At 40.8% G+C, this 26,448-nt stretch overlaps 1 long non-coding RNA gene across 3 annotated transcripts in view; it reads left to right on the top strand.

The window, feature by feature from the left end:
* The window catches only part of LOC127677182 (uncharacterized), a 326,506-nt gene that overhangs the window by 25,431 nt on the left and 274,627 nt on the right, over window positions 1-26,448 (top strand). For all 3 annotated transcript variants that reach the window (XR_007976502.1, XR_007976503.1, XR_007976504.1), the window contains exon 2: window positions 12,975-13,069. This is a non-coding gene — a long non-coding RNA (uncharacterized LOC127677182). The remainder of the gene's footprint in view (window positions 1-12,974; window positions 13,070-26,448) is intronic.

The raw sequence follows: 26,448 nt of genomic DNA, 5'->3' as shown, positions 1-26,448 counted from the left end.
ATGGAATGCTCAGTACATGTAGCACCTTAGGGAAGCTTCTAGCTCACAGTTAATAAAAGTGTAGCATTTTGATTCACATAGTTCCAAGGCACACAGCTGGGTAAACATGGTGACTGAGCTAGGAAGGAGATTCTTTGAGCATCCAGATAAAATGCAGCCTTGACAACACCTTGACTGTAGCCTACGAGAGCCTGAATACAGGGCCCAGACATTACCTGCCTGGACTATATGTCTTGTAGTTATAAGCCACCGAGTTTGTGTAAGGTACAGCAATAGGAAACCAATACAATATAGTCATACTATTGTGAACTAGGACTTTAAGTTTGAAAGCCTTGGAGTTGTGCATCTGAGAAAAGTTGCTAAGGATCATTCTATTGAGCTTTCCCACTCTGTGTGGGACAGATGTAGATAAGCAAAGTTGGTTCATGTAGAAGTAGATGGTATTTTGGAAGCAAACTTTGCATGACTGTGGCTGTACACTTTTGTGCCTCTAGTGTTCATGCACATGCAATGGTAAAAGAAAAAAAAATGAAATGGAGCTGGACATTTGTCATATAATACAGCCATCAGGGAAAGAAGCAGGTGGGATTCATGTTCAGGGTTAGTGGGCACTAGATATTGATTTCCAGGTGAGCTCAGAATATATAGTTAGATCTTACATATCCTCTACCTCTTTTAAGATAGTAAAAATGGAATTATAAATTAAAGAAAGCTGCTGAAAGTTTGTTCACACATGTGGAAGATAGTATAGAAAAACACATGACTATTTGACATGAAGAGAAGTGTCAGGTTCCATCTAGAAAAGCCTAAGACTAGTAAATGTGTTCCTGGAGATGTCCACCATTTATGCAATATCTACCATTGGTGAGCTCTGAGAGAAAAGTCCCCAAAAGACTCCATTCCTAGATTATTTCTTGCTATTGAAATGTTTCTTCTATTACTATTATGTAGTCTTATGATTCCTGAGCATCAGCCTACCCTACTGGGTGAATTTCTTGCAGATCAACATTAAGATGAGCTTTCATGATTAAAGATGTTATATAATTCCTGATTTGATTCATAATTGTAGGAAGAAAGTTTTAAGAGTTGGTGTACTGGCTAGATTTGTGTGTCAATTTGAGAAGTTATCACAGAGAATGGAGCTTTCCTTGAAATGCCACAATGATATCCATCTGTAAAGCATTTTCTCAATTAGTGATCAAGGGTGAGCAGGTGTGGGTGGTACCATCCATGGGCTGGTTGTTTTGGGTGTTATAAGAAAGCATGATGAGCAGGTCAGGGGAAGCAGCATCCCTCCATGGCCTCTGCATCAGCTCCTGCTTCCTGACCTGCTTAAGTTCCAGTCCTGACTTCCTTTTGTGATAAACAGAATTGTATAAATGTAAGCTGAATAAATTCTTTCCTCCTCAACTTGCTTCTTTGTCATGATGTTTGTGCAGGAATAGAAACCATGAGTAAGACAGAAGGTTTTAGTTGTTTTGCCAGAAAGATATAATAAATTTAAAATCATGAATAGAATGGGCCCATTCTTCAGAAAATAGTAAGTAAATATGCACAATAAGAAATACAATGAGCTTATATAACTGAAAAGAGATATAGGCTTGGGACAAATTTGGGTTTAAGGAAAAACATTCAGATCCAAGGATGAAGCCACAGGTGTGCTGTATAAGACAAGGCCATAGAACAACTGTTGCTTTGAATTTGTAGTGAGCTTATAGAATGAAACACTGCTTTGAACTTGTTATTGATATCCTGTAACTCTCCTTTTATGTAACAACTGAAGAGGGATTTTTGTAATTCCAAATAGATAGAAGTGACAACATTTTATGCTGAAAACGTCAGCTAGATAGTCTTCAATCTTCAAAACTCTTATTAATTTGAATGATCTAGAAAAGGTTTTTTGTAAGTTTAAAATTGTCCCCTGAAGTAGAAACTTATAGTTTCTTAGGGAAGCAAATGATATTTTGCTGGGAGACATATGTGAAAAGATGTTTTGCTAAAGTAGAAACATAAAAGAATGCTTTCCTGAAGCAGACACAGGTGAAGGGATGACACATGGAGGATGTCTTGCTGATGGAGACATAGGTGAAAGGATGTTTTGCTCTATCAGACTTGTGAAAGGAAAAGTGATACTTAAAAGAAATATAAATATGTCCCTGTAGATAGTGGGAGCTGGAGATTTTGTTTGCTTTGCTCTGCCTCATTATTCTTCTCTAACAATACACATGTCCTGGTTCACCTTACATTGCATTGCTGAGCTCTGCTAGTGGTGACACCATAGAGAGAAACTTGCCAAAGAATTTCTCCTGAGGTTTCTGTGGCTTCTTATCACTTCCATGACCTTGGGCTGGTTTTGCAGCTCTGTGGTTTCTTCTGAATGGAACTGCCCTTGCTGGTTCTTGTGTGGTGACTGCTGAGTGGATTGCACTGCAGCTATTGGTTCATGTGTGGTGACTCCTGAGAGGGCTAGACTATAGCTGCTGATTCATATTTGGTGTTTGCTACTGGACTGAACTGCTGAATGAAGAATTGACTTACCACCAAAGAACTATTTGTAAACAGGTCTACTTCCTCCACAACCTAATACCTTTTCTTTTCTACTACCTCTGGTGGATGGTGGACTAGAATGGTGGATGAATGCTTATTAAAGTAGGTGGGAAAAATGTATGCCTACAGTTGTCCAGTAAATCTACTGAATATAAAAATGCCTTGGAAATAGATTCACTGAAGCCTTTATTTAGTAAACAAGTTGTTAAATTATCAAGCATATACTTTGCCTGATGCAGAGTTTAAGAAGTTTTTGTTTCACAGCTTCCCTCCTTTTGGAAACAGGGCTTGTAGAGTTCTATGACTGAGATGCATTGGGGAAAAGAGTCAATGGAGACACTGAGCCTCTGCGAGCAGTAATCTAGGAGGTTTTTGTTTAGTCCTGGAGCACTGTGGGCAGCTAGCTTTAGGAATGCAATCTAATGGTTTTAGCAAGAAATAGGGAATATGGGAGAAGGGCAAAGCTTAACAGAGTCATGCTTGCTCTGCTGGGGTGGTCAGAGTCCCTTTAAGCACAGTATTAGTGGCTTCAAACCTTCCCACTGGGCCTCTACTCATATATGCTCCACAAGCAAACAAAAACACAGCCTAGAGACTAAGACTTTACCCTATGAGTCTTCTGGGGACATTCAAGCTACAATCCACTGCAGTCTTTGAAAGGGAAGCCTGAGCTTCTTGAATTGTAATATAATATATGGATATCAGGGACCAAGAACTTTTTATCCATCAAATGCTTGGAATCTGAGATGTAGGACTTTCCCTTACCTTGAATACAATTTCACCCTAGGTGCCCTCCAATATAAGTGCTATTAAGAAGGAAATGTTTGTTACAAAAGAGGCTTATGACACACTAATCCAGAGTCTGTATTAAAGGCTATGATGCTGTGTGGACCTGATGGTGAGTGTCTAGAGAGCCACAAAACTCAGCATCACCAGTACTTGTGGTTTACAATGAGGACATTATCAGGACATCTAATGCTCTTTCCACACACCAGGTTGGGTCAGGAAAGCTGTCAAGTGTGTGTGGGGAGGGAATGGCTTGGGTCATGAGGGATTGACAGGAATCTGGATTCTATCCCAGTGTTGTTAGTCCCAGGTCTGTATTCATGTGTTTAGTGGCTATCTTTATACTATGTGATGCATTTCAAAACAGTAGTGTTTCTTCCTTTTCTATGGCATGAACATTATATGGCTTTAGTATCAGCTCTTCATTAAAGGTCTGGCAGAAAGGATAGCAGAGGATTCCCCTCCAGCTGTGTGACTCTTTTTCTCGCCTCGCCTCGCCTCGCCTCGCCTCGCCTCGCCTCGCCTCGCCTCGCCTCGCCTCGCCTCGCCTCGCCTCGCCTCGCCTCGCCTCGCCTCCCCTCCCCTCCCCTCCCCTCCCCTCCCCTCCCCTCCCCTCGCCTCGCCTCGCCTCGCCTCCCCTCGCCTCCCCTCGCCTCCCCTCGCCTCGCCTCGCCTCCCCTCCCCTCCCCTCCCCTCGCCTCGCCTCGCCTCGCCTCCCCTCGCCTCCCCTCGCCTCCCCTCGCCTCCCCTCGCCTCCCCTCGCCTCCCCTCCCCTCCCCTCCCCTCCCCTCGCCTCGCCTCGCCTCGCCTCCCCTCGCCTCCCCTCGCCTCCCCTCGCCTCCCCTCGCCTCCCCTCCCCTCCCCTCCCCTCCCCTCGCCTTTGCCCTCCCCTCCCCTCTCCTCCTCTCTCTCTTTCTATGTCTGTCTGTCTGTCTGTCTGTCTGTCTCTCTCTCTCTCACACACACACACATAGTCTTGCTTTCTTTTTCTCTCTGTGTCTTAAATTTTATATATTTTTAAAATATAAAATGCATGTATTAAGAATTATCCAGCTGTACTTTGTTCAGATATTCCAATTTCATTGGCAATATCAAAAGCATCATAATCAGGAGCCATCCAAACAAATGCCTTCTTCTCTCTATCAGAGACTCTATCAGGGTACTGACTTTTGCATCTTTATTGCCATAGAGTTTCTTCAAAGCCTATTTGTTTTGGTGCTGGTTGGCCTTGACATCCTCAATGAACACAATCATGTTGTTGTCCTCTATCTCCTTCATGGCTGACTCAGTGGTCGGGTGAGTTTGATGATGGTATAGTACTCAGCTTGTTTCTCCTGGGTGTGACTGTGGATGCCTTTCAGCACCACATTGTTAGTTTTCAGGGCCTTCACCTAAGAACTTAAGAGTGCTGTTGGATCACTTGTGGGGAGGGGTTGAGATGCAGAGAATTCTGCTTCCAAAGATATTCTAGCCTCTATGTTCCCTCCTTTACAGTGAATGGGTCATGGGAGCTTCCTTTGATTACAAGGTTACTCTTTCTTTTAATTTTTTGACTGCCCTCAAATGTAGCACTTTTTTGCAAGGCTATTCAGAAATCCTTAGGCCTGCATGTTTGTGAGGTCACGGCTAGATTGTCATCTTAGTTTTTTTTCTCATTGAACATTCTCCATAGATCAATTATAAAAGACTGAAATGGCAGTCTTCAGGAGATTATTTAAAGTGTGTACTAGTTCCAGGTCTATTTCCTATACCTTCCTTCTACTATCTGCATTGTTTTTTTTTTTAAATAAATTGCTGAGGTCCAGCCTCCACACAGGATTGGAATTCTCAACTGGAAGGAGGGATATCTGGAATATATGCAGAATACTTTTTGTGTACAAGCTGACAGGCAATTTTTTCAAGGCTTAAAGGCATTTTTTCAAGGCTTTTCTCTTTTCTCTAATTTTCTGCTTTCTTTTGTTCTTGCTCATTCACTCACAACTTGAGGCTGCACACACTCTGCATTCTCCTGCACACTCTGCTTTTCTCCTGTGCATTTTTCTTTTCTTGCACTCTCATGCTCATGCATACCTCTGTGTGTTCCCCTTTCACTCACACACACACACACACACACACACTCTTCACATACATCTCACACACACACTACATGCACTCTCCTTTCACTCACTCTTCACAAGCTCTTCTCATGCTCTCTGCATTCGCTCTCTCACTTGCTCTTCACATGCTCACTACTCACTCTCTACATGCTCTCTGCATTCTCTCTGTATTCTCTATACATTCTGTCTATATGCTCTCTACACGCTTTTTATACTTTCTCTCTATTCTCTCTGTATTCTCTCTACATTCTCTCTACACTCTCTACATGCTCTCTGCATTCTCTCTGTATTCTCTCTACATTCTCTCTACATGCTCTCTACATGCTCTCTGCATTCTCTCTGTATTCTCTCTACATTCTCTCTACATGCTCTCTACATTCTCTCTACATGCTCTCTACACTCTTTACATGCTCTCTGCATTCTCTCTCTATTCTCTCTACATTCTCTCTACATGTTCTCTACGTGCTTTTTATACTTTCTCTCTATTCTCTCTGCATGATCTCTACAGACTCTCTTGCCTTATGGCCCCAGTCTTTTATTGATACTTCAAGAGCAGATAAAAAGACATTGTATAATCGTTGCCAAATCAAATTCAAAAGAGTAACCATGTCCCACAAAGAATCAAGAATTACAATTGTTCCCCAAAGTTTCAAGCTCCCCTATTCCCAGGCCTATAGTCAAACTAATAATAATTGCAAACTTATCATTATTTAAACTTTAACTTATTATACTTCAGACCTCTGAGATCAGCTACTTGCATTTTTTTTTGTAAAGCTCTAATGATAAATGACATGGGCAAAGCTGCCAGACAGTGGCAAGAAGGAATGAAGTTAACCCTTAACTCAGTAGTTCCCCTAGCTTTTTCCTTCTACACATTGTACACAATGACTCTCCTAAGAGCCCCAGTGTTGTGACTTAGTTTTACTAATATAAGATTTTATATACTCTATACTTGCTTATCCAGGAATGACTCGCAAATGTTGTGCAGAACTTATTTCATTTAATAGTTTTTTCTTTCTTTGGGGTCTCAATGTTGGCTCTAATTCATTTTCTAATAATTTCATCAAGCTTTCTTTGCAAGTCAAGCATTAATCTGGAACTACCATTGTGCAGTTATTGCATTGCTTCTAAGATGAGGGCACACAGCATGCACCTGGGCCATAAGGACTGTGCTGTGCCCCATGTCTCAATTTTTAATTGTTTAAGAATCATTATTTCAGGGAACACCTAGTTTCACAGAATTTTCCAGAGCAGAAGGAAAAGAAGTAAAAAAGTCAGATATAATAAAATAATTATGCATACCAAGGCCAACAGAAAAACAGTCACGCACAAATGAAATCTATACAGCCCTTTTCTAAGACTAAGGTTAGGAGAAATGGGAACAGCTGTTGATACAAAGAGCTGCCACTGGCTACTGAAATGTCTCCATCCAGACATACTGCAGGCAGCCCCTTATTTCAGATGGCGGGTACCCTGGAGGGATATGTGTCCTGCTTCTCATGCTCCCAAACACCATCCTTTTTTACAAGGAACTGCTATGGGCTTCTGAGATGTCTCCATCCTGGCTTACTGTAGGCAGTGCTTGTCATAGTTTGCTGTCCCTAGCAAGAAACATATTTGTTTAAATTAGTTTCCTTTCTACAGAGTCCAGAGACAGAGATAAGTGGTGCATTACTGTACCTCTGTGCACTTCAAGGAAGGCAGAATTTTCATACATGGCCTTGACCTATAGTAGACAATTTGGAATAGATTAAGATTTGATCCTGGACCATCTTAATCCCTCTACTAAATAAACTTGAAAATATTTATCTTTCTTTAGGGGTTATGGGACTGTTTAGATGATCTATTTGATCCTGATTTAATTTTGGTATTTGGTATCTGTCTAGGAAGTTGTCCATTTCCTCCAGATTCTCCAGTTGTGTTGAGTACAGGTGAACAAATGGATGGAGCTGTAAACATCAGCTAAGTGACCCAGTCTCAAAATATCAATCATGGTATGCACTCACTGACAAGTGGATATTAGCCTAGAAACTTGGAATACTCAAGACATAATCCACATATCAAAATGATATCCAAGAAGAACTGAGGAGTAGCCCCTGGTTCTGGAAAGACTCAGTGCAGCAGTATAGGGCAGTACCAGAACAGGGAATTGGGAAGGGGTGGATGGGGGAACAGGGGGAGGGAAGAGGGTTTATGGGACTTTTGGGGAGCGGGGAGCCAGAAAAAGGGAAAACATTTGAAATGTAAATAAAAATATATCGAATAAAAAAAAGATGAAAAAATATTTATCTAGCTCTTTCATGAAAGAACTGTTACATCTCATTAAAGGTTTTCTTAGGAAATGACCTCCTTGATTGTGGGGTCTTTTTCTCCTTCACAAAAGAAATTGTAATGTGGACCAGAGGATACAAGAAGGTCATCAGCATAAGATTCAGTGGACTGGAAACTACTTGTTTTCCTGAACTTATAGTAGTTTGACATAGGACTAACATTAACTTTTTGTAGCTTATATCCATTTCCAGAATGAGATTTTGGAAAGTTTCAGTATATTGGTCAGGGTCAACTGAAAATCTCTAACGTCATATTTAATTTGATTTAAGTTTTGCAAGGAAAGGGATTTGTATTCTGGAGAGCATACATTTACTTAGCATTTTCCTCAAGAGGAATGTATAGGAGTTGGGGACCACTTGGTGGTAGTTGATTAGCGGAGGTAACCATCGGAGTGAACCTGGAGATAGTGGGCAGCTTGGAGAGTGCAAATAAGAGGATCCCAGTTATCCTTTTTGTAGAGAGACATTGATCACCACATATGTAGTCCTGGAGGAAGCTAGAAGGGTAGATTCTGTGTAACAGTGTCTGTTTACTAGCCCAGAAACTTGGAATACACAAGACACAATTCACAGATCAAATGAAGTTCAAGAAGAAGGAAGAAAAAAATTGTGGATAATCTGCTCCTTCTTAGATGGGGGAACAGAATACCCAGAGACACAGAGACAAAGTATGGAGCAGAGTCTGAGGGAAAGACCATCCAGAGACTGCCTGACCTAGGGATCCATCCCATGTACAGTTACAAAATCCAGACACTATTGTGGATACCCACAAGTGCCTGCTGACTGGAGCCTGATAAAGCTGTCACCTGGAAGGCTCTGCTAGTGAATGACAAATACAGAGGGGGATACTCTCATCCAGCCATTGAACTGAGCACAGGGTCCCCAATGGGAGGAGCTAGAGAAAGGTTCCAAGAAGAACAAGGGGTTTGCAGCAAAATAGGAGGAACAATGATATGAGCCACCCAGTACCCCCAGAGCTTTCAGGGATTAAACCATCAATCAAAGAGTATACATGGATTTACCCTTGGCTCCAGATGCATAGTCAGAAGAGGATGGCCTTGTTGGACATTGAAGTGAGGAGAAGTCCTGGGAATGCTCGATGCTTCAGTGTAGGGGATTACTAGGACAGGGAAGAGGGAGTGGGTTGATTGGGGAACAGGGGGAAGGGATATAGATTATGGGAATTTTCTGGGAGGGGGAAATGAGGATAGGGGACAACATTTGAAATGTAAATAAACAAGGCAGCTATGAACATAGTGGAACGTGTGTCCTTATTACTTGTAGGAGCATCTTCTGGGTACATGCCCAGGAGTGGGATAGCTGGGTCCTCAGGTAGTACTATGTCTAATTTTCAGAGGAATCACCAAACTGATTTCCAGAGTGTTTTACCAGTTTGCAATCCCACCAGCAATGGAGAAGTCTTCTTTTTTCTCCACATCGTCTCCAGCAACTCCTGTCCCCTGAGTTTTTCATCTTAGCCATTCTGAGTGGTGTAAGGTGGAATCTCAGTGTTGTTTTGATTTGCATTTCCCTGATAACTAAAGATGCTGAACACTTCTTTAGGTGCTTTAGAGCCATTTGAGTTTCCTCAGTTGAGAATTCCCTGTTTAGCTCTGTACCCCATTTTTTAAATAGAGTTATTTGACTCTCTGGAGATTAACTTCTTGAGTTCTTTGTGTCCATTGGATATTAGTCCTATATCAGATGTAGGGTTGGTAAAGATAGATATAGAAACTATGGTATATATACACAATGGAGTACTATTCAGCTACTAAAACAATGAATTCATGAAATTCTTAGGCAAATGGATGGAGCTAGAATGTGTCATCATCCTGAGCAAGGCAACCCAGTCACAAAAGAACATACATGGTATTCACTCACTGATAAATGGATGTTAGCCCAAAATCTCAAAACAAGCAAGTTACAATTCACCAAGTTCAAGAAGAAGGAGGACTTAAGTGAGGGTTCTTTGGTTCCTCTAAGAAAGGGAACAAAATAGCCACAGGAGCAATAAGGGAGACAATGTGTGGAGCAGAGACTGAAGTAAAGGCCATCCAGAGACTGCCCTACCTGGCTATTCATCCTATAAACAATCAACAAACCCTGACACTACTATGGATGACAAGAAGTGTATACCAAAAGGAGCATGCCATGGTTGTCTCTGGAGGGTCCCTGCCAGAGCCTTACAAATACAGAGGCAGATGGTAACAACCAACTGTTGGACTGGGCATGGGGTCCCCAATGGAGGAGCTGGAGGATGGTCCAGAGGAGCTGAAGGGGTTTACAGCCCCATGGGAAGAACAATGATTTCAGCCACCCAGGTACCCCAATTCTCCCAGGGACTGAACCATCAACCAAAGTGCATACATGGTTCCAGCCAAAAATGTGGCAGAGGAAGGCCTTTGGGGCATAAGTGGGAGGAATGGTCCTTGGTCAGGTAAAGGCTCAACAGAGGCCCAAACAAAGGGAAACTGAGGGAGGGCGGAGAGAGTATGTTGGGTGGAGAAGCATATATATGGAGGCAGATGGAAGGAGGAAGGGGAGGGGTTGGGGGTCTTAGGAGAGGGGGGGATATCAGGAAATGTTTTACCATTGGCAATATAAATGAAGATGATATTCAATAAAAAAATAAATTAAAAAGAGTAAAAAAGGAAATGTACTTAAAATCTATATCTAACAAAAATAAAAAAATAAAAAAAGAAAATATTTTTCTTGATGATTTAAGAAAGGACTGTCATGGACCCATTAATGATTTTCTTAGGAAATGTCCTACTTGATTGCAGGGTCTCTTTCCCCTTCACATAAAATTGGTAAGGTGTACCATAGTATACAAGAAGTTCATTAGCATAAGATTTAGAAACTACTGGAAACTACTTGCTTTCCTGAACTTATATTGTTTGACATAGGACTAACATTATCTTTTTGTGACTTATATCCATTACCAGGGTGAGATTTTGGAAAGCTTCAGTATATTGGTCAGGTTCAACTGAAAATCTCTAAAGTCAGATTTAATTCGGTTTAAGTTTTTCATGGAAAGGGGCTTTGTATTTTGGAGAGTGAAAGTTCACTTGATATTTTCCTTAAGAGGAAAGTTGGGGACCACTTGGCAGTGGTTGATTGGAGGTAGTGACCTCAGAGTGAACCTGGAAAGAGTGGGCAGGATGATTCTGAGAAAGCAAACAGAGGATCCCACTTATCCTTCTCTCTAAGAGGTATTGATCACCACAGATGCAGTAATGGAGGAGGCTCAAAGGGTAGATTCCATGTAACAGTGTCTGTCTACGGAGATTCAACTCTCCCAGGAAAGCAAAACACTTTTACATATAGGGCATCTCAGATCATTTTCCAGCCTCACAGCTGGATAGTTCTAGTTGGATGGTAGTATTATAATTAGTACTTCTCTTAGGAGGCTATTTTCTCTGTTTTCCAGCCTAGAGGTACAGCAAGCCATAGCACAGGAAAAAAGCTCTTCTCCCTTAGGCATGCAGATCCTAGCAGTACTAGTGTCTCCGAGCTTTAGAGCAGTCCAGGTTGATGAGGGCTCATTACCTTTCTCCAAAGAGAAGGTATCCATTAAGTCTTCTCTTCCCTTGAATCCCATGTCTGGAAAGTTCCCTGATGGCACCCTGTTTCAAACAAATGGAATTTGAGGACCAACACGTAGTGTAGTCCCATGTCCTCCATGTGAACTTCATGTTACATTCACTCACATATTTATACACCATACACAAAAGATAAAGAAAGAACGAAGGAAAAAAGGAAAGAAAGTAAAAAGAAAAAAGAGGTAGACATTAAACACAAATATACAAGCTGTTAAAATAAGGAATATTGGATCAAGACAAAAGGAAAATCAATAAATCTGATACTAAAAGTTCATTTGAGGATGGGCACAGAGATAGAGTCATTGGAACTGAAGCAGGAAAATAAGTGTAGCACAGTCTATGTTTCTACATAACTATAATATTCTGTTTGTGAAGGCATGCAAATAAAAACAATTGGAGAATAAGAACAGTGGGTGGGAATGTAAGCCTGTATTTGAATGATTAACTGAAAAGCCTAACTACTCAATGTTCTTTTTAACTTAAATGATGGACAACTATGCTCCCATCAAGTCTCCCACTGTTTCAGGGGAAAAGGGTGGTTACTGAATCTAAAGGAGTACCTTAATAAATGGTAGATCAGAGGTAAATAAATGGTTAGCAGTTCAGAGTACTTCTTGTTGTTGGAAAGGACCCCAGTTTGGTTTCCATTACCCACACTAACTAGCATATAACTTCCTGTATCTCCAACTCCCTGGGATCTGATGCCCTCTTCTAATTGCTATGAGCACTCACTCTTGTACCCCTTCCCCCATGTTCACAATTAAAATGAAAATAAATGATTAAAGGGAAAGAAATAGTACTCTAGGCAGACACTCTTGCTCACCCTTTACCAGGAAGCATGCTCACAGAAGACTGATGACCTGAGTTTGATTCCCAGACTGGACCAGGCAGAATTAAAGAACTAACTTCTCCAGCTAACTTCTCCAAGTTGTCGTTTTACACACACACACACACACACACACACACACACACACACACACACACACGTGCCCGCGTGCACACACACACAAACACACACACACACTCTCTCTTTCTCTCTCTCTCTTTCTCTCTCTCTCTCACACACTCTCTATTTCTCTCTCTCTCTCTCTCTCTCTCTCTCTCTCTCTCTCTCTCTCTCTCTCTCACACACACACACACAAACACTACAGTAAATGTCTTTAGTTGACACTGTTTTTTAGTGACATAATTTGTATTTATTTTCTTTTTCTATTTCCAGAATTATAAATAAGTGACAGTAAATCCTCAATGACTATAAAGTCAAAGGAGAATTCTGAGGGTGGAGGGAGTAGGCAGAGATGTGGTCAGGGAGTGAGGGAAGAAGGGAAAATTATCCAAAGATAAATATGTGTTAATAAAAATTTAAATGATAAATGATAATTAAAACAATTATATATTTTATTAGGAAATAATTAAATTACAAAGCATGAAGGATGGGACACACATACATATGTTTATAAAGTTTGCTTCATTATTTGAGATATTTTCCTACATAAGCCTAGAGCTCTGTGTTGAGATGTCAGATTAAGAACTGAGAGGCTGAGCCCCAGGAGGTTTTTGTTCAGCCCTGGAGCACTGTGGGAGGATCCTCCATACCTTGCTGGCAGTAATAGGTTGCAGCATCATCAGCCTCCACAGGATTGATGGTGAGGGTGAAGTCTGTCCCAGACCCACTGCCACTGAACCTGGCAGGGACCCCAGATGCTAGGTTGGATGCATGATAGATGAGGAGTTTGGGTGACTGTCCTGGTTTCTGTTGATACCAATTCATCTTATGTACAATGTTAATTAAACTGACACTTTTGCTGGCCTTGCAGGAGATGGTGGCCCTCTGCCCTAGAGATGCAGCCAAAGAAGATGGAGACTGGGTCAGCATAATGTCACCACTGGAGCCTGGAATGATAAACACACAGACATTACAAATGCAGTAATTACAATGACCAAGAACCCTCAGGCATGGAAAGTCATGATGGCCACAGAGGCCGTTCCCAACACTCCTCTGAACCCCCACCTGGAACCCAGAGCAGCAGCACCCATAGCAGGAGTGTGTCTGTCTCCATCTCTGAGAGCTGGAAGAGAGGATGCTTCTTAGGCTCCTGGCAGCTGCCCTTAAAGGAGCCTGGGCTGTTGGATAATGACTCCATATGCAAATCAGCTCAGCACAATGTGTACTGCTGCTCAAAGGGCACCTGCTCCTGTTTCACCCACAGGGAGTTGGTGTCAGTTGGTTGTAATAGAGTATCACATGTGTCTTAAAGGACCCTTTAAATAAAAGAATTGTTTATTTTTTAAATTTATTAACATTTCCTGTGTTATCCTTTTACCTGGTTTCCTCCCCACCCCGATCCTGGAACCCCCTATTCCATTTCTCCTTCCCCTACTTCTATGAGGGTTTTCCTCCACCCACCTATCCATTCGATTCCCCTACACTGGAGGATCTTTGGAGCCTTCATAGGATCAAGGACCTTTCCTCCCACTAATGCCTGAGAAGGCAATCCTCTGCTATATATGCAGCTGGAGCCATGTGTACTCCTTGGTTGGTTTCTTAGTCCCTGGGAACTCAGAAGAGTCTGGTTGGTTAATATTGTTGTTCTTCCTATGTAACTGAAGACCCCTTCAGCTCCTTTAATCCTTTCTCCTCCATTGGGGACCCTACACTCAGTTCAATGGTTGGCTCTGAACATCCTACTCTGTATTTGTAAGGCTCTGGCAGGGCCTCTCAGGAGACAGCTATACCAGGCCCCCTTTAGCAAGCATTTCTTAGCATCCACAATAGTGTTGGAATTTGGTGACTATCTGGGATGAATCCCCATGTGGGACAGTCTCTGGATGGCCTTTCCTTTAGCTCTACAATTTGTCTCCATATTTGCTCTGTGAGTATTTTGTTTCCCTTTCTAAGAAGGACCAAAGCACCCATACTTTGGTCTTACTTTTTCTTGAGCTTCATATAATCTGTGAATTGTATTTTGGGTATTTGGAACTTTTGGGCTAATATCCACTTATCAGTGAATGCATACCATGTGTGTTCTTTTGTGATTGGGGTACCTCACTCAGGATATTTTACAGTTCTACCCATTTGCCTAAGAATTTTTTGAATCGATTATTTTTAATAGCTGAACAGTATTCCATTGTGTAAATATATCCACAATTCACTCCCTCACCTAACATTTCAAAAATACATTTAATAGAGTATACTGCAAGGAAAAGCTGGATGGTGGTATTATGCACCTTTAATCCCAGCTCTTGGGAGGCGGAGACAGCGGGATCTGGTCTACAGAGTGAGCTATAGGAAAATCAAGAATAGAGAAATCCTGTCTCAAAAAATGTATTTAGAAGGGTCCTTTAAGACACTGTCAATACGACAAAACAGCAACCAACAGACTATGAAAAGATTTTTTTTTTTTACCAATCATGCATTTGATAGAAGGCTAATATAAAATATATACAAAGAACTCAAAAAGTTAGACTCCAGAGAACAAAATAACCCTATTAAAAATGTGGTACAGAGCTAAATAAAAAATTCTCAACTGAGGAATACCAAATATCTGAGAAGCACCTAAAGAAATATTCAACATCTTTAGTCATCAGGGAAATGCAAATCAAAACAACCCTGAGATTCCACCTCACACCAGTCAGAATGGTTAAGATGAAAAACTCAGGTGACAGCAGATAATGGTTAGGATATGGAGAATGAGGAACACTCCTCCCTTGTTGGTAGGACTGCAAGATGTTACAACCACTCTGGAAATCAGTTTGGTGGTTCCTCAGAAAACTGGGCACAGTACTACTGCAGGATCCTGCTATACAACTCCTGGGCACATACCCAGAGGACTCTCCAGCATGATATAAGGAAACATTCTCCACTATGTTCATAACATTCTTATTTATAATAGCCAGAAGCTGGAAACAACCCAGATGTCCCTCAACAGAGAAATTGATACAGAAAATATGATATATTTACACAATGGAATACTGTTCAGCTATTAAAAATAATCAATTCATAAAATTCTTAGGCAAATGGATGGAACTGTAAAATATCATTCAAAATAGGCCAGCGCCTATCCTTCTGAAACTGTGAGCAACCCTCTATTAAATTCTTTCTTCAATATAATGTCTTGGACATGATATTTCATCACATCAACAGTAACCCTAACTAAAATCACATTATTAATAAAACATTTATTGTATACATAGTGATAATGAATAGAGTTAATTAGCTATTCAGAGTGGTATGGTCTTGGGAGCAGACAGGTCATCCAATGACAGTAAATAATGACCTCTTAGAAGCCAGTCTTGGCAAATTTATACAGTTAAGGGCATAATGCAGGCTTGTGTGTTCTTAAACACCTTGATGTCATTTTAGAGCTTAATGGACTCATCTGCATGCCGCTTACGTGCTAATGTCCTTATTGGCACCTAGAAATCTGAGGATGAGTGTGCTGTCAGTAGCACTTCCTGGCCAGTATTTCTTCCTAGATGTAGGAGGCTAGGGGTTGTCATTAACAAAACCATAATTCATGAACTGGATTAGACTCTTGTACTGTGTGTGTGACATTATGCCAACTCCTTAACTTCCCCAAGTCTTAATATCCTGCCAAGCAATTTGTTTTGGTTGCAAAGGTTAAAGGGGTACCTCTAAATTAATAATTCAGATGGGTTATATTTAATATAACATTAAAAGATCAATGCCAGTTTTTTTTTGTGAATAAGGAAATGTTGGTAAGGAATTTTATGATGTGCAATATAGGATTTGAAATGTTAGGCCAATTCTCTGTATGTTCATGTCATTCTCCTGCCACTAGCTGTAGTTATTGTATAGGCTGAGAGAAGCATCACAAACTCACAGTTAAAAAGCCCATGACCACTGCATGCTGTAAAGAGCAGATTGGCTTGTGTCAGCTGGTGGACTGCAGATAGGGCTGAGCAGGTATGGGCATGGCAGAGTCTCTTCGAATCAAGCTTGATGACCTAAGTAAATGACCTTCCATTTGTCCCTTGCTGTGTGACCCTGTTTGTTATGTGTAGAATGAAAATAATACAGTAGAGGAGATCAGTGTGACTGTGAAGCTTTAATTACTGACTCTGAATTACTGAGAGTGATTCTGCAGTGCTGGAGCTGGACCACTGCATGGTAAAGGCAAAGGATTTCAAAATGTTTTGAAGAATGATGAGCTCCCATCCTTGGAAATTTGTATGAAGCAGAGCAGCAGCAGCAGAAGAAGAACTACCACTTTATTATTATTATTATTATTATTATTATTATTATTATTATTAAATTCCAAAACTTCCTCTTGCCCAGGGGGAGTTGTGGCTCCTTAATAAAATGTGCTAGAACATTTGATGTCTGACCATTTAGAAGCAACTAGTCTTACTTTTCTTGCCTTATTAAAATTTTAATTTTACATTGAAACTAAAGACAGTCTTGGATAGTATTCTTATTCCAAGCCTCCCACGGCACTGTGCCTTTGTCCATGGTAGCACCTTCTCCTGTATTAACTTCTCTGTACTGGGATATACTGCCGAGACACAGCCTGTCTTCATCTATTTATTTTCCTTGTTTGGTGATTTCGTCTTGTATCCTAAATTTGTATCTCTGGTTCAGTTTGCTTCCCTAGATGAGACATTTCCAGCTGGAGGTCTGACATCTTCTCAAAAGTCTAATGCATTCATTACAAAGTACTGTCTCCCAACCTTTTAGATGCTGCTCACTGTTAGACCTTCACCAGAAGTCAGTTCTTTGTACTTGAGGCTCTAGAATTGTATGAACTAAATACAACCCATTCTTTTTTTTCTCTCATCTCTCACATCCTGACCACAGTTTTCCCTCCCTTCCTGTCCCCCAGTTTCCACCCACCACATTTCCTCATGACCAAGCCAACAAATATAGTGTTTAATTTTGCTTCAGTTATAGAGGATTTGAGTCTATGATGAGATAGAAAAGGCCTGGCACTGAAAGGATAAAAAATAATACAGCCTAACTCCAGCCTTCTAAGGAGCCCCTAACACTTCATATTCCAGAGCCCACCCTTTGTTTAGAGCTAGCAAAAAGGCCTTGGATAGGCGATCCTGGCCCTATAAGGTAACTGGAAATGAGCTAAGCTTATCTTGCTTCTATAAACTGAGATATCAGAAAAAAGCTTCAGAGGCTAGAGGGATTTGGTGCAGGTTGCTGAGAAGGTCTGTAGAAGGAGTAATGTAAGTTGTTGAAAAAGTCTGTAGAGAAATTTAGTACAGTTTCCTGAGACAGGGAGACAGAGAAGGAGAAGGAACAGAGAGAAAAAAAGAAATAAAGAAAATGACAGAGAAAGAAAGAAGCAACAGAGAATCCTGGCTATAATAGTTTAAAAAAAAGCAGAAAAGGGAGACAGAAAAGGACCAGTGTGCATACTGTAAGGAGAGAGGCCACTGAGCCAGAGTGTGCCCTAAGAAATAGAAGCCTGGAACAGGAATTCCCAAGTCTTTGGAAAAGTGGCCCCAGATTGCAAACCCATGTGTTAGCCCTGGATGAAGACAGCAACTAGGGGAGATACGTTTTCTGACCACCTCCCCCAACCCAGGATAACTGTGGGAGTGAAAAAGAGAAACCCACTCAGTTCTTCGTGGATACAGGGGCTCAACACTCAGTCTTCCAAGCCAACGGTGTTGTTTCCAAGAAAAGATCTTAGGTCCAAGAAGCCACTGGCACCAAAATGTATCCATGGACTACCCGAAGAACAGTGGACCTGGGGATGGGATGGGTAGCCCACTCATTTAGAGTCACCCTAGACTGTTCCTACTCTCTGTTGGAGTAAGACATAGTCTCCAAATTGGAGAGGGGGCAGATATGCTTCCAGCCCAATGGGCTGCAGCTAACTGGCCCAAAAAGAGAGACTGACCCCGGCTACAGACAGGAGCAGTTTTCTCCATGACGGATAGAGATAAGCAGGTGCTGATATGGTAGACAACACAAATGTTATCTGGGCAGAAAAATCTTTACCCCCTGGCATGTCAACACAGAAAGTGGAGCTCATTGCCATCACCAAGACCTTGGAACTTGGAACCAACAAGAAAATCAGCATCCACAGCCCATGCCCACAGGGATATATGCCAAGAGGACTACTCACATCAGAGGAAACCAACAGGAAATCTTGGACCTCTTAGATGTCCTAATGAAGCCAGCCAATGTGAGTATTCACTGCCCAGGACGTCCAAAGGGAAAAGACTCAATGGGCAATAACCAGGCAGAGCAAGTGGCTCCAGAAATGGATATGCAGGAGCCTATACTGGTTATGGGTCTATAAGAGACAGCCACTGGGAAATGGAACAAAATTAAAAAACAGCCTCATTTTAAAAGACTGAGATTGCTGACCACCCTACCAACTATTACCAAGAGAAGGTGCACACAAGAAGGGAGAACTCTACTCCCCAGAAAGTAAGCCAAAGACTCACTAGACCAAATGCACAGATAGACTCATTTAGGGGATTAAAAACCTTGTCCTGGCAGTTAAGGGACCAAACATATATATTTATGACTCACGTTTTAGGCTAGAGAGATAATAGAACAATGTAAGATATGCCAGCAAGTAAATACTTATGTAGTAAAGAGTAAACAGGGCAAAAGACCTAGAAGAGAACAGCTGCCAAGTTTAAAAGAAAATTTCCAGAGTTTCAGAGTGCTCAAGGTAATTAGATCAGACAATGGTTCTGTTTTTGTTTCTAAGGTAAGTCAGAAATTGACAGAGATATTGGGGACTAATTAGAAACATTATTGGACTACTGTCCCCAGGGCTCACGACATGTTGAGAATATAAACAAATCCCTATGAGAGACCTTAACTAAATTGACCTTGGAGACTGGTTCAGGCTGGATGGTGCCTCTCCCCTTGTTTCTGAAGAGCCCCTACCATTTTAACCTGACCCCCCCCAGAGATCTTCTTTGATACTCCAACTCCTTTGATGTTCACTGGGCCCTCCCAGGAGGTGTCCCACAATATGAGATTTGCCTTAAATGCTCTAGGCATGCCAGAGACTCCTCACTGGTTCCAGATAGGTGACTAGATCTGTATAAGAAGGCTTCAGGAACTGTTGCTGAAACTCCGATGAAAGAAACCCTCACCAAATTGACCACAGAGACTGGTGTTAATGATTAGATAGCTCTCCTACCCTTTGTGTTCTTCAAGCTTTTGTTCTCTAGGCTCAAGGTGCTCGAGTGGGTGAGGCGGGAAGCATAGAATCGGCTTGGGGGGGGGCTACTCAGGAGGAGACTTGAAAGTCCCAAATCGTTTCCAAGTTGGAGATTCAGTCTAGATTCGGTCTATGTTAGACGCCACTGTGGGGGGGGGGGGACCTTGAGACTTGGTGAAAAGGCCCTTGTACTCTTGACCACCTTGCTTTCTGCTTTGATGAGACCCTTTGTAATTTTACTCCTTTTGCTTACAATTAGAACCTGTGTGATTAACCAGTTAATAGTTTTTATTAAGGAATGAATAAGTGCTGTGCAGATTCTTATTCTATGCCAACAATATCAGAGATTAGGGCAGGACAATCCAGAATATATAGAGTCAGAGATTTAGTTCTATAGTTCTAAGATTAGAACTCCTAATAAGAGAAGAAGTGGGGGATGAAAGGATAAAAAATAATACAGCCTAACTCCAGCCTTCTAAGGAAGGAGTTACACCCTTAGGGTGTATGAAGTGTTACACCCTAACACTTCATATTCTAGAGCCTGCCCTTTGTTTAGAGCTAGCAAAAAGGCCTTGAATAGGTGATCCTGGCCCTATAAGGTAACTGGAAATGAGCTAAGCTTATCTTGCTTCTATAAACTGCTAATGCCATTACCCCCCAACTCAATATTTTTAGACCCCAGCAATTAGCTTAGCACTGGGTCACTGAGTAACTTGCCTTTCTACCCTCAGCCTGAGACCTTTGGCCTCAAGAGATAGCTCACCCTGTCCCAGGAACTAGCTCATCTGATGACTGGCCCAATGTTTAACTCTACAATGTCCCATGGATCTTTGCTCTAGATAATCATTAACCTTCCTTAAGGCATAAACTATTGCCTGACGTGTTCATTCTGTGCTCCCCATCCCGTGCATGATTGTCTTCCATGCCTTGCCTTATGATTTTTCCCTTTAAATAACCCTGACTTGAGTTGTTCAGGGTCCACAGTCCTCTAGCCCTGTGAGGTGTACGGCTGTGGAACCCAGAGCTCTGGAATAAAATCCTCTTGCTAATTGCATCAAGACTGTTTCTTGTGAGTGATATGGGTGTCGCCTTCCAAGGCATGGGGTGCTGGGGTGCCCTCGGTTTTCGTGGGTCTTACAGCACCTGGAACTGAAAGTTGACATATTAATCTAAAAGCAAGAGCCAGAGAGAGGACACTGGGAATGGTGCTAGTCAGTGACACACCTGCTCCAACAAGGCCACACCTCCTAATCCTTCTCAAACATTTCTACCAACAGAGAATAAGTATTGAAACATGTTAAAAAACTCAGTTTGTGATATCCAGATACAGAAAAGAGAATGGACTATAGCAGAGAAGATGTGACAGGCACACATCAGGGAGAATAGGGATGTGAAGACTCATGGGGGTTTTATAGAAGGCTGGGTGCCACTCAGTTCTCTGCACATTTACTTCTCTTCCTCATTGCTCAGGGCACACCAAAAATAGATTATTTTTGTGCAGTGACATATATATTTTTGAGGGACTGAGCCACAATTTTCCCAATTGTATTTTTGTGAGGTTCTAGACATGCCCAGCCCAGCTCATTTTTCTCTGCTCAAAGTGACTCCTTATACACAGAGCTCATGGATGATGCCTCTGGGCAAGTGTGTCAGGTCTGTGAGAAGATCTGAGACCATCCTCTGCTGCCTAAAAAACAGATGAGGAAATGAGATTTTGTTGAAATGTGTGTAATGAATGAAAAAAACTCCAAGTATTCTGAGTTAATTGAAAGTGAGATTAACCTGGTTAGGCCTGATTAATCAGCTCAAAGCCACTAAAGAGAAGCTGTCTCTTTTGCTATGCATTTCCTTGTTGGTTAATTACTGAGATTCTACCTGTAAGGGATTTTTCAGTGACTGTAGCACCTTAGGGAAGCTTGTAGCTCACAATTAATAAAAGTGTAGCATTTTAATCCACACAGTTTCAAGGCACACAGCTAGGTAAACATGGTGACTGAGCTAGGAAGGAGATTCTTTGAGCATCCAGATAAAATGCAGCCTTGACAACACCTTGAGTGTAGCCTATGAGACTCTGAATACAGAGCCCAGACATTACCTGCCCAGACTATAAGTCTTGTAGTTATAAGCCACTGAGTTTGTGTAAGGTACAGCAATAGGAAACCAATACAATATAGTCATACTATTGTGAACTAGGACTTTAGGTTTGAAAGCCTTGGAGTTCCTGTTCTTTCCAAGATTTTTAGCATGAAAGGATACTGAATTTTGTTAAATACTTTTTCAGCATCTAATGAAATGATCATGTGTTCTTTTTCTTTGAGTTTGTTTATGTAGTAGACTATGAGTTTTCCTCTTAGAACTACATTGATGGATTTCCATATATTGAACCATCCCTGCATCCCTGGGATGAAGTCTACTTGATCATGGTGGATGATCATTTAGATGTGTTTTTGGATTCGGTGGGCAAGAATTTTATTTAGTATTTTTTGCATCGATATTTGTAAGGGAAATTGGCCGAAATTCTCTTTCTTTGTTGGATCTTTGTGTTGTTTTGGTATCAGAGTAATTGTGGCTTCATAGAATGAGTTGGGTGGTGTTCCTTCTGCTTCTATTTTGTGGAAGAGTTTGAAGAGTATTGGTGTTAAGTCTTCTTTGAAGGTCTGTTAGAATTCTGCACTAAAACCATCTGGCCCTGTGCTTTTTTTTTTTTTTTTTTTTGTTGGAAGGCTTTCTATGACCCCTTCTATTTCTTTAGGAGTTATAGGTCTATTTAGATGATCTATTTGATCCTGATTTAATTTTGGTATTTGGTATCTCTCTAAGAAATTGTACATTACCTCCAGATTCTCCAGTTGTGTTGAGTGCAGGCTTTTGTAATAAGATCTGATAATTTTTTGAATTTTCTCAGTTTCTGTTGTTATATCTCCCTTTTCATTTCTAATTTTGTTATTTTGTATACTGTCTCTGCGCCCTTTGGTTAGTCTGGCTAAGGGTTTATCTATCTTGTTTTTTTTTTTTAAAGAACCATCTCCTGGTTTTGTTGATTCTTTGTATGGTTCTCTTAGTTTCTACTTGATTGACTTCAGCCCTGAGTTTGATGATTTCCTGTCTTCTTCTCCTCCTGGATGAATTAGCTTATTTTTGTTCCAGGTCTTTCAGTTGTGCTGTTAAGCTTCTAGTGTATGCTTTCTCGAATTTCTTTTTGGAGGCACTCAAAACTATGAGTTTTCCTCTTAGAACTGTTTTCATTGTGTCCCATAGATTTGTGTATGTTGTGCCTTCATTTTCGTTAAATTCTAAAAAGTCTTTGATTTCTTTCTTTCTTTCTTCCTTGACCAAGGTATCACTGAATAGAGTATTGTTCAGCCTCCATGTGTATGTGAGCTTTCTGTTGTTTTTGTTGTTATTAAAGACCACTCTTAATCCATAGTGATCTGATAGGAGGCATGGGATTGGTTCGATCTTCTTATATCTGTTGAGGTCTGTCTTGTGACCAATTATATGATCAATTTTGGAGAAGGTACCATGAGGTGCTGAGAAAAAAGGTATATTCTTTTGCTTTGAGAAGAAAAGTTCTATCTAAACATAGTAAATGCAATATACAGCAAACCGGTAGCCAACATCAAACTAAATGGAGATAAACTTGAAGAAATCCCACTAAACTCAGGGACTAGATAAGGCTGCCCCCTCTCTTCATATCTTTTCAATATAGTTCTTGAAGTCCTAGCTAGAGCAATTAGACAACATAAGGAGGTCAAAGGGATACAAATGGGAAAGGAAGAAGTCAAACTATCACTATTTGCAGATGATATGATAATATATTTAAGTGACCCAAAAAAACTCTACCAGAGAACTCCTACAGCTGATAAACAACTTCAGAAAAGTGCCTGGTTACAAAATCAACTCAAGAAAATCAGTAGCCTTTCTATACTCAAAGGATAAGCAGACTGAGAAAAAAATTAGGGAAATGACACCCTTCACAATAGCCACAAACAACATAAAGTATCTTGGGGTGAATAACCAACCAAGTGAAAGACCTATATGACAAGAACTTCAGATCTCTGAAGAACAAAACCTACGAAGACCTCAGAAAATGGAAAAATCTTCCATTCTTGTGGATTGGCAGGATTAATATAGTTAAAATGGCCATCTTGCCAAAAGCAATCTACACAGTCAATGCAATCCCCATCAAAATCCCAACTCAGTTCTTCATAGAGTTAGAAAGAGCAATTCTCAAATTCATCTGGAATAACAAAAAACCCAGGATAGCTAAAACTATTCTCAATAGTAAAAGAACTTCTGGGGGAATCAGTATCCTATATCTCAAACATTACCACAGAGCAATAGTGATAAAAACTGCATGGTATTGGTACAATGTCAGGCAAGTGGATCAATGGAATAGGATTGAAGATACAGAAATGAAACCACATACCTATGGTCACTCGATCTTCGACAAAGGAGCTGAAAACATCCAGTGGAAAAAATATAGCCTTTTCAACAAATGGTGCTGGTTCAATTGGAGGTCAGCATGCAGAAGAATACAAGAAGGTAGACCACAGAGAACCAAATAATCCTATTAATAGTGGGGTACAGAGGTAAACAAGGAATTTTCACCTGAAGAACTTCAGATGGCTGAGAAGCACCTTAAGAAATGTTCAACGTCATTAATCATTAGGGAAATGCAAATCAAAACAACCCTGAGATTTCACCTCACACCAGTCAGAATGGCTAAGTTTAAAAACTCAGGAGACAGCAGGTGTTGGCGAGGATGTGGAGAAAGAGGAACACTCCTCCACTGCTGGTGGTATTGCAAGGTAGTACAACCACTTTGGAAATCAGTCTGGTGGTTCCTCAGAAATCTGGGCATGACACTTCTGGAGGACTCTGCTATACCACTTCTGGGCATATACCCGAAGGATTCCCTGGCATGCAATAAGGACACATGCTCCACTATGTTCATAGCAGCCCTATTTCTAATAGCCAGAAGCTGGAAAGAACCCAGATGTCCCTCAACGGAGGAATGGATAAAAAAAATGTGGTATATTTACACAATGGAGTTCTATTCAACCATTAGAAAGAATGAATTCCTTAAATTCTTAGACAAATGGATGGACCTGGAGAACATCATACTAAGTGAGGTAACCCAGTCTCAAAAGATCAATCATGGTATGCATTCACTGATAAGTAGATATTAGCCTAGAAACTTTGAATACCCAAGACATAATCCACATATTAAATGATGTCCAAGAACAGAGGAGTGGCCCCTGGTTCTGGAAAGACTCAGTGCAGCAGTATAGGGCAATACCAGAACAGGGAAGTGGGAAGGGGTGGATGGGGGAACAGGGAGAGCTAAGAGGGCTTATCGGACTCATGGGGAGTGTGGAGCCAGAAAAGGGGAAATCATTTGTAATGCAAATAAAAAATATTGAATTAAAAATGTTTCAAAAAAAGTAAAAAAGGAAAGAAAGCCTTGGAGTTGTGCATCTGAGAAAAGTTGTTAAGGATCATTCTATTGAGCTTTTCCATTCTGTGTGGGACAGATGTAGACAAGCAAAGATGGTTCATGTAGAACTAGAGGGTATTTTGGAAGCAAACTTTGCATGACTGTGGCTGTATACTTTTGTGCCTCTAGTGTTCATGCACATGCAATGGTAAAAGAAAAAAATGAAAAAAAATAAAAAAAAATAAAAAAAAAAGAAAAAGAAAAATATGAAATGGAGCTGGGCATTTGTCATATAATCCAGCCATCAGGGAAAGAAGCAGGTGGGTTGCAAGTTCAGGGTTAGTGGACAGTAGAGAGTGATTTCCAGGTGAGCTCAGGATATATAGTTAGATCTTTCATATCCTCTACCTCTTTTAAGATAGTAAAAATGAAATTATAAATTAAAGAAAGCAGCTGAGAGTTTGTCTACACATGTGGAAGATAGTATAGAAAAATACATGACTATTTGATATTGAGAGAAGTGTCAGGTGCCATATAGAACAGGCTAAGACTAGTAAATGTGTTCCTGGAGATGTCCCACCATTTTTGCATCATCTACCATTGGTGAGTTCTGAGAGAAATGTCCCTAAGAGACTCCATCCCAGGATTATTTCTTGCTATTGAAATGCCTCTCCCTGATTATGAAGTATTGTGATTCCTGGGCATCAGCCCACCCTGCTGGGCGAATTTCTTGCAGATCAACTTAAAATCTTTCATGATTAAAGATTTTATATAATTCCTGATTTGATTAATAATTGTAGGAAGAAAGTTTTAAGAGATGGTGTACTGGCTGGTTTTGTGTGTCAATTTGACACAACCTGGAGTTATCACAGACAAAGGAGCATTCTTTGAAAAAATGCCACAATGACATCCAGTTGCAAAGCATTTTCTCAATTAATGATCAAGGGTGGGTGAGCTCATTGTGGGTGGTGCCATCCATGGCTGGTTGTTTTGGGTTCTATAAGAAAGCATGATGAGCAGGCCAGGGGAAGCAGCATCCCTCCATGGCCTCTGCATCAGCTCTTTCTTCCTGACCTGCTTGAGTTACAGTCCTGACTTACTTTGGCGATAAATAGCATTGTGGAAATATAAGCTGAATAAATTCTTTCCTCCCCAACTTGCTTCTTGGTCATGATGTTTATGCAGGAATAGAAACTCTGACTAAAACAAATGGTTTTATTTGTTTTTCCAGAAAGATATAATAAAGTTAAAATAATGAATAGAATGTGCCCATTCTTCAGAAAATAGTAAGTAAATGTGCACAATAAGAAATACAATGAGCTTACATAACTAAACTGAAAAGAGATATAGTCTTGAGACAAATTTGAGTGTAAGGAAAAACATTCAGATCCAAGATGAAGCCACAGGTATACAGTATAAGACAAGGCCATGCAAAAACTGTTCTTTGAATTTGTAGTGAGCTTATAGAATGAAACACTGCTTTGA

Source organism: Apodemus sylvaticus, chromosome 2 (genome assembly GCF_947179515.1).
Source record: "Apodemus sylvaticus chromosome 2, mApoSyl1.1, whole genome shotgun sequence".
NCBI classification, from domain to species: Eukaryota; Metazoa; Chordata; class Mammalia; order Rodentia; family Muridae; genus Apodemus; species Apodemus sylvaticus.
This window is presented reverse-complemented; position numbering and strand designations above follow the sequence as displayed.